Here is a 6,458-nt window from a genome sequence, read left to right as displayed (position 1 = left end):
AGTTCTCTAGCACTAGACTGATTTGGACATTGCAAATAAATAAAAAACTAAAAATAAACTAAAATAAAAGAAGTCCTACTACTTTTTTATTTACATAAGACTTTAATTCCAAATGTTATTCATTTACTTATTCTTCACCTGCTTTTCAAAAATACTGTCACTTATTACAATGACATGTACAGATACGTAAATCTCTTACTTTGTAGTAGGAGTGATGCAGTTTTCTGTGGACTGCATCACAACACCAATGTTTAGCAGTGGGTAAGTACTGCAGTATCATACTGGCAGCTGGGAACTGCGCAAGAAACTGTGCTCTCAAAGCAGGTCCCTTACACAGCTGTCCATGCCCAAAGTGATATCCCTGCAAAGGCAGGGTTCAGCCCCCATATGCTTCAGGGGTGGTCAGTGGAGAGACACATCTAGAAGCACTCAACTCTCCTGTAAATGACACTGCTACCTCAGAAAGTCTTGTGTTTGGGCAGTAATTTGATGGGGAGAAAAACATTTAGCCAAAACACAATTTTTGTATAAAGTACATTATTTTTTTTAAATGAGATGTTGTAAAATTCTAAGCATTGGTGAATTATTTCAATTCTGAATGTGGCTAGTGTCTTTTACATGGCTATCTTCACATAATTCCATTATGTCAATATTAGAAAGATATAGGACATAAACAGTGTCTATGTCATAAGTCACTAAACACAGCTGCTACTTTGCACTGCTTGAAACATTTTTCTCCACTGAGTGGGTCATAAAGGAGATGAATAAATCTAGGTAAGACGTTACCTGTCTTTCATTTTAATAACTTGTATATTCTTTTTATATTGTTACAGTGTCCTCTTACAACAGATCACATTCTATTGTGATGCTGTGAAAACTTCTAACATCCTCAGAAACATGCCACACACATTTAAATTCCATAGGGAAGCATTGTTTTTCCTGTCTCTGCTAAAAAAGCCACAGTTGGGGGGGGGTCATGCAGAGACAGGCAGCGCTTGTTACATTCTGTTTCCCTTCCTGAAGCCAGACTATAATTTGTGCAACTCTGATTTTTTAATTTTTTTTTGTGGAACTGCAGAAGAAAATGAGACTTCAAAGACAAATCTCACAGTAATTTCATTGCAGCAGTATTGAAAAACTAGAGAACTTTTACCCAGCAATTTTGAGCAACTGGCTAACTTGCCCACAGGAAAGGGGGGAAATAAATCTGAGGGCTACTGAAAATAGCATTCTCAGGCAAGTAGCCCAAGGATTTTCACAATAGGTGTCTGTAATTGAAGTACAGTGGGGAAAATTGCCTCTATGACCTGTATGGTGTTTAGATTAAATGCACGTGCACTGAACTATAACAAAATAAGGTAGTGTATCAGTGGGCTTGAGACATAATAAACTAAATTCGTGCCTTCTGCAATTTTTCTGAAAACAGAAGTATTCTTCAAGGACTTTTTCAAACTCATTGGACTTGATCCAATGAGTTTCCTGCACCTTTTTTTTTCCCCTCAATCTGGATTTTTTTTCCTTTGCACATGAGATGGATAAAACAAAGCTTTGCAAGGAGAGCGTTGAACCTGGGAATTCCTGGTTTTACCTCCAAGTCTATTCTAGTCTAACCGCAAATGCACATCAGAAGAACAGAGACGGATGTGATACTAAAGAAAATAGCTGTGTAACCTAAACATAACTCCTATCAAAAAGGACAATCTCTGCATGTGTTTTATAGTTAAATGGACTTTGATGATTTGTTACAGATAGTTTCCCCTTTTAAAGTGTAAGAAAAAGCCAGAGTCTATAAACGTTGCACACTCTTGGATATAAAAGTAGTAAATCAAGCCCAGCCAAAGAGTGTGTTACTGTCCTGCCTACGTTAGCTCTCTTGAAAGTATGATGATACTGATGGATACAACCAGCAGTTTTCAGGTCTCCTTGGTGTCGTGGTTTGAGTGAGTAGCAAGGGTTTTTTGGTAGCAGCGTAGGGGGCTACAGCAGTGGCCCCCTGTGAGAATCTTCTTAAAGCTCACCGGCTCCAAGTCAGACCCACTTCTGGCCAAGGCTGAGTCAATTAATGATGGTGGCTGCTCCTCTGTGGTAACCTATTTAAGAAGGGGAACCTGGGAGGAGTGGTGGGAGTTGTGAGAACATCTGTGTAAACACCGAGGTCAGTGGAAGAAAGGAGGAGAAGGGGTGGAGGATCACTGGAGCAGACACTCCCCTGTATCCCACGGTGAGATCGCAGGGCTGCCCCACCCCCCACCCCTGCCACCACCCATGGGGGTCTATGCTGGAGCAGATGTGAATTTACAGCCTGTGGGGGGCTCCACGCCAACTCAAGTGACTGCATCCGAAGAAGGCGGAGAACACATGGGAAGAAGGCCCCGCTGTTGTAGGTCAGCACTGGGAGTCTGCAACATGTGGGGGTAACTCACACACCCGTGGGAGTGACTTATGTCAGCGAGTTTGTGGAGGACTGTCTGCTGTGAGAGGTGGACTGCGCTGGAACAGGGGAGGAAAGTCAGAAGTTTACCCCTCCTCCAAGGTGGCAGAAGTGGCAGGACTGACCACATCCCCTTTCCCTGCTTCCTGTGCTGCTCGGGGAGAAGGAGGTAGAGATATTGGGAGCAAAGCTGAGCCCGCAAAGAAGGGAGGGGTGGAGGGACGTGTTTTCAACATGGTAAGGCTTCTCATGGTCCTACACTGTCTGTTACGCATTGTTGTTGTTAGTGTCTGAAGTAAATTTATGTTCTTTTTTTATTTCCCCTAACGAGTCCAGTTTTTGCCTGTCTTAAAGGATGACATCATCCCTCCCTGTCACCTCAGTTTTCCAGGTGCTTTGCTTGCCTCCTTCCCAGCACTTATGGGGAAGGGGGGGGAGAGTGACCAGCGTTTTTGCTTATTTTCCCCTTCTCAGCACTGAGGGGGGATGGGGGGAGTGAACAGCTGTGTGGTGCTCAGTTGCCCTCTGATTTCAAACCACTACATTTGGCCAGAACCGTAGGCAATCCAGGGACTCCAGACAGTTAAGGATGTTTTGGACTAAATAGGTGTGTGCCACTAATTCAGTAGCATCCGTTCTAAGGCTCAAGCCCAAGGCTGGCAGAGAGGCCATGGATGAGCATTCAAAGGGAGGTGGAAAATCCTCCTGCATGGCTTGCACAAAGCTGACAGTAACTCTTAGGACTGGGTAAAATAAAAGCAAAGAGCAAAGTGTGCTGGAGACAATTTTCAACAGGCAGTTCTAACAGATCAGGCCTTCTTTTGGCTCAGCACTGACCCAGCTTGAGGTTTACAATAATCTGCCTCATGTGATAAGAGCAGTCATATCCAGTTCGGGAGCAGAAACTTCTGAGGCTGCTATTCAGCATCAGGACTCCTCTCCAAAAGCAGGGTGAGCTGATGCTCTGTGGTAAATGCTTTGACTTGCTGACTGCTCCTTTCCTGCCTTCAAGAGACTGCAAGTGTAAAAAAAAACCCTCAAGGACAAACCCCAAAGACTATCACAGGCATGTCCCCTCCAGGGCCTTTGCCTGCACAGTCCAACGTGAATTGCCCATGTTATTCATTGCTTATAGAAAGCTAGAGAAAGAGTCTGGAAGGTGATGGAAGCAGAAGGGCCACCAATTTGAAGGAAGCATCCAGCCTGGCATTTCATCTACGCTAGACCTAACTTTTCCACAAACTCTGACTGAGATCAGCATCTGGGCAACAGGCAGCCAGCCAAACCTGAGTCCAGGCAACACCTCTGAGTGTGGTCCACATTCTGTATCTGACAGTTTGGGTGTCTGTCTTCAAACCCAAGCCAGCTTCACTTAACCTGGCACCATTCTTCCAAATCCCTCCTAGAAGTAAACATCCACGGAAATCTTGACTTCAAAGACATGAAGTTTATATGTCAAATTTAATAGCTTCCTAAATATTTCACAATTCACTTCAGTTCAAAAGACTTATACTCAGTCCATAGCAGTTCAAGCAGAAGATACATCTATATTCGTCATTGGATAGTCTAAAATCATAACCAGCCTCTTAGACATCAAACTGAAAAATTACAATTTACTTCTGAGCCACTTGAACAAAATACTGTGGTATAAGCCAACTGCATCTTACCAAGCAGATTTCGTTTAAAGATCAGACTTTGAATGATACTCCCTAGTCAGGATATGTGTGAAACTGTAGACTATACTGTATGATACTTTCTCCAGTCCATTCTGTAAACTGTCTTAGGCCTACTTCTGCCCACCAAACCAACCACATTGGGAATACTAAGAAGTAGGAAGAAGGTACAAGTTAAAATAGTCCATATATCACCTTTAGCTTATATCGTCCCCATCACTTCTGTGTGTAAGTTATGGTTCAGCAGAGTGGGTGTAAATAGCTCAGAAATATGAAAATTGATTTGGAAGGATTTTATTGACTCTGTCTAATGTGCTATTAGACAAGTGCTGTTTAGTACAAACAATAAAACAAGATGTTATTACAGCAGGAGAAGATACTGACCTCTACTTATGCTGGCCAGTATTTTTATTACGAGACTTGTGTCTTTTTCATTTGTCTGTCAGTTTGTTTGTTTGTAAGAATATATCTCCACAATTTTCAACAGGGCTGCGAAGCTTATGAGAACCATCTGGATAGTCATGTGTCTTTTTCTTTCTTTCTTTTTTTTTTTTTTAATAGTCCTATCAAATTTTGTTCAGGTTTAGTAGTTTTAAAAATATAATGCATCTGTTTCCTGTCCCTCATCTACATTCCGCAGGACAACGCTGACAGCCTGACAGATTAACTTGGCAGAGACATCTGCAAGGCTGGGATTTGTGGCCACATGTAAGTGTTTGTAAGGAGGTTGAGTCTCCAGTCTTTTTTGTACCTGAGCATTTGCCTTTTCTCTTAATTGAGAGAGGTATGAAAACACCAACAAATCTCCTGTCACTCACTGCCCAAGTTAAGAAGCCACCCCATTCATTAAGTCAAATAGTTTAGACTACATTCTTGCTATGTAAGGGATCATGGACCAAAAGTTTTTTGCTTCCAGTCCAACAGAAAGAATCTCACACTGCAGTTACCCCTCTTTGTGGCTGGCTACTCAGAGAGAACGGGAACTCAGCTGCAAGATAAATTGAGGATCACAGCAAGATATACCCAAGCAGGGTGACCTGGGCTGAGATCCAGAAATATAGATGATACAGTAATTTTTGCCAGTAAGAGAGGCGTGATAGTTTTAGATTTTGCAGACCCCCACACGACTGTTCACATGCTATGTGACAGCCATTTTGGATTTTCTCCAACCATATCCAAACACTCACCTGTACTCGAAAATGCTTTCTGAGCAGCTGTGAAACAGAAATTCAACTCCCAACATTCTTCTCTGTTTCTTCTCTCTGAGGGATTAATTTCTTGATTATGTGTTTATGGTAAGTTTCACAACGTAGCCCTGAGCAATGTTTAAAACTGCAGATTTTTAACTATGAAGACATTAATTGCAGGACATTTGCTGGGGGAGGGGGTTGTTGTTTCTACCAGACCTACAGCGTGTTTCTGTCAGGGAACATGTGAATGTTAGGGAAAAGTAGGTACTCTTAAACATTTTGTGGGAAAGATTTCTATTTAAACAGATGAAATTGCATGGTCACAAAATCCATTTTGCAGTTTGATCCAATATAGATTATGCCAGCACATCTTTCCCTTTTTTCTACCTCTTTGTCTCCCCAGCCCCAACTGTAAGTACAGTTGGCCAGTGTAAGTGTGCTTGGATTGCTCTGCCAGTATTCCTTGTCAGATTCAGACCCAAATGCAGCCTGGACTGGGGCCACAGAGCGGAGGAAATTCAGTTACGAAATTTTCTTGTCATTTTACAGCAGTCTAGAGAGGCATTTTTAAAGGAAGAAAAGGTTAAAGCCTTTCTGCCAATCTTTGGCATTCACAATTGACCCAAGTTGTTAAAACTCAATTTTCTGCAGTTCTGTTTAAAACAGAACACCTTTTGCTTTCTATTTGGATTTTCCTTTATTCATTGATTGTGCTTCCTGAGGTCCTTTAAAACTGAAATGAAGCTCTCTAAACTGTGAGGAGATTGCTTGTTAGTGGAGCAAATACAATACCGCAACCAACCACAAATACTGACTTAACATAGAATCGATTTCTCCTTTAAAAAACATTAAATCCCCTGTTTGGTTGGGGTATTTCTAATGTTAGTGGAAATCAAACTAGGAATTTGAAAATTACAGCACGGAAACAAAGTCCCATCTTTTAAAGCAGGCCGTTTCCTCCACATTACAGAATTTAATAACAGAGACAACAGAGGGAGTGAGACGTGTAAAACTGTTGAGAGCAGCACTGTCTCCTGGCTGCCGGCCAGGCGTAGCCTCCTCGGGGGTCCGGCCCGTTTGGCCGCGGAGAGCCCTTCTCCCTGCCGCAGAGAGGCGGGCAGGCTGGCGCTGGAGGGCGCCGGGGGTCTGGGACTGCGCCCACCC

At 42.7% G+C, this 6,458-nt stretch overlaps 1 long non-coding RNA gene across 1 annotated transcript in view; it reads left to right on the top strand.

The window, feature by feature from the left end:
• The first annotated feature begins 2,045 nt into the window (after positions 1 to 2,045).
• Positions 2,046 to 6,458, top strand: part of LOC113489708 — an 8,626-nt gene continuing 4,213 nt past the window's right edge. Inside the window, exons 1-2 of the long non-coding RNA XR_003400084.1 lie at positions 2,046 to 2,181; positions 3,120 to 3,123. This is a non-coding gene — a long non-coding RNA (uncharacterized LOC113489708). The remainder of the gene's footprint in view (positions 2,182 to 3,119; positions 3,124 to 6,458) is intronic.

This window comes from Athene cunicularia (genome assembly GCF_003259725.1).
Source record: "Athene cunicularia isolate RWA chromosome Z unlocalized genomic scaffold, athCun1 chrZ_part1, whole genome shotgun sequence".
NCBI lineage: Eukaryota > Metazoa > Chordata > Aves > Strigiformes > Strigidae > Athene > Athene cunicularia.
The sequence above is the reverse complement of the archived record's forward strand: the minus strand, read 5'-3'. Positions and strand labels throughout refer to the sequence as shown.